Source organism: Phaseolus vulgaris, chromosome 6, assembly GCF_051622355.1.
Source record: "Phaseolus vulgaris cultivar YP4 chromosome 6, ASM5162235v1, whole genome shotgun sequence".
Classification (NCBI taxonomy): domain Eukaryota; kingdom Viridiplantae; phylum Streptophyta; class Magnoliopsida; order Fabales; family Fabaceae; genus Phaseolus; species Phaseolus vulgaris.
In genome coordinates this window covers 14,296,948-14,299,746 of record NC_143503.1, presented here as the reverse complement: position 1 = coordinate 14,299,746, position 2,799 = coordinate 14,296,948, and positions in this window count along the sequence as shown.

Here is a 2,799-nt window from a genome sequence, read left to right as displayed (position 1 = left end):
CTCTTGTTGATGGTCCCTTCTTGGGTTAGGACATGCTGAAAGGTTGCATCGTAAACCTTATATAGTGTTATTATATATTTTGATCTCACATATTTCACCCGACAAAAGAAATTAAGGAAAACAATGAACAATATGTTATTGATAAGGAGAAGAGTTTGAGGGGAAATGAAGGAATGGCGAAAGAAGCAGGGAGTGTGATGGAAGCAAGTAAAAGTAGTAAATCAAACATGATGAAAGCGCTAGTGTTGGCACATTTTCATCCTCTTCTTTCATACTTTCTTCTTTCATCCCATACCTACAATACATTTATTACAATACATCTATTATTTAAATACAAAGTCATTTCAACATATATTGATTGATAAATTTTGAAATAGTCTATTTAAGAATATATTATGGATTTATTTTTAATACTAGTTTATGTGTAAGGTAATTTGAAACAACTATATTTGTACCATGAGTCAGTCTCGACCTTGGTAAAAGAACATATTAAGACAATAAATAACAAGCAACAACGGTTAGTTTGGGGTTGAATGAGTTAAATCATATTCGAAATATAAGAGATATATCTTTGATAAACCAATTGAAATTGATTGACTGAAAGGAACCATGATGCATGTCAGTTAATAACTAATTTCTGACCTATCACAATTAGGGTCCATAAATTATTGCTATAAATAGAACTCTTTGTGGAAGAAGGTATGTTTTTACCATTTACTAGAATAGACTTTTAAACCAAGGTATGTTTTTACCATTTACTAGAATAGACTTTTAAACCAAAAGTACCTTTTGTAGGTAATTCCCTGATTGACCGAGCATCAACAAAGAGACTTGAAGTAACCAAGAGATCTACATGTCAATAACTGTCACTTTCTAGACTAATTAATCTACAATTATTTTTTATTTCATTAAAATATTTGTGGATTACATAACTTTTTTATATTTTGAATTCTAAATTAAAAATTTTGAATAATATTTTCTTGGTTCTTGTATTAAAAATTGTATTTTAAATTATATAAATTAGAATTATATTTTATTTATTAGTTTAGAATTATATTTTAAATTATATAATTTAGAGTAATATTTTGGATTTTATAATTATATTTTATATTATATGATTTGAAACTATATTTAGAAATTATATATGAAATTTTTAGATAATAAAAAATATAGTTTGGAATTGAGAATGGTTGGGTATATTGGCAATTTTGTGTATTATTGGGCGGGAAAATAAATTATGGGAGGAAGAAATTGTCGATTAGGAAATGCAAAATACGTAGAAAGTACTATTTAAATACTATGTGTGTTTAATATGCAGAGGAAATAATGACGCATGTTGTGTTTTAAATTATGGTTTGCATGAGCCATTGCTATTTTAGGGAATTTCAATGTTTCATTCTTTCAAAAATTGCTTATAGCTTTCATTAGTATATTTACATGCACCACTGCAAAATGTAAAAACAAATATTGTTTATTAAATTTTGCAAAAATAAATACTGTTTATTAAGTGTGCTTTACGCTCAGATGGAGTCTTTAAAAAACGCGGTGACATTTTTAAAATTAAGTTAATTTACAATAGTCACATTTATAAATCATTTTTGCCCTAATTTCTGAAGCGTGTCACTTACGCTTTCTTTTTTTTTTTTCTCTTTGCGTTTCGCGTTTGCACTGTTCCTGCTCGCATTTGCGCTTCGTGTTCATCTCTTTTGTAGCTTAATTCATTTTATATTCGTGCCTTTGTAAGTTTGTTCAAGCTCTCTTTCTTCTTCACTAATGGTATATAAATATTTTTCATTTTTCTTACTTTGTTTGGTTTCTTGCATTGCTCGAAGTAATGTTTCATTGCCTTCGTCAATTCTTCTGTGGTTTTTGGTTTGCTCCGTCACTGCTTCCGCGTTCGTCGTCGTGTCCGCTGTCGTCGCTGTTGCTAGCGTTCCCATGCCACTCTTCACCAACGTTGCCTTCACACACTTGGTTGGTGGTGTTTTAAATTTTTTGATTTTTTTTTAATATTATGATTTTTTTATGTATTATAATTTGTATTTTTTAAAATTAATATTATTTAGTATTTGTTATAATTTATATTTTTATTATGTTAGTTGTTAGTTTAGAATAGATTTATCGTGTTTGTATTGAGTCTGAGGGTGTTCGACCCTCGACAATTGATACGTACTGGTATTGAGTTCGGCGTGTTCAACCCTCGGCAAACGCATCAGATAGAACACTGATTAGAAAACACCTGAATGACTATTTCAGAATATAATGGATCGAAATTGGATTAATTTTATTCGCATAAGTGATGAGCATAAAAGAGGAGTAGTAGAATTTTTACAATTTGCGCAACGTAACACGATTAGTAGTGGTCATGATGGAGAAAAGATGAAGTGTTTGTGCGTTAACTGTTTGAGTGGAAGGATACTAGATGTTAAGGTAATAAGGGAGCACGTACTATGTGATGAGTTTCTTCGATCTTATACAACTTGGACATGACATGGTGAATTGTTAAATTTACCACGTGTTTCCATAACTAAAGAATATGTGGGGTCCACCATGGATGATGCAGTACATGATGATGATTGATTGGAGGACATGATTCGTGATGTTGGAGCCGAGTCTTTTGCAGATGTAGAGACTTCATTGTATCCTGGATCAACTAACTTCACACGGTTGTTGGCGATGTTAAGATTGATGAATTTGAAGGCAATAAATGGATGGACTGATAAAAGCTTCACGAAATTGCTTCAGTTGTTAAAGGACATGCTTCCAGAGGGAAATACTTTACCTAATCGTAATTATGAG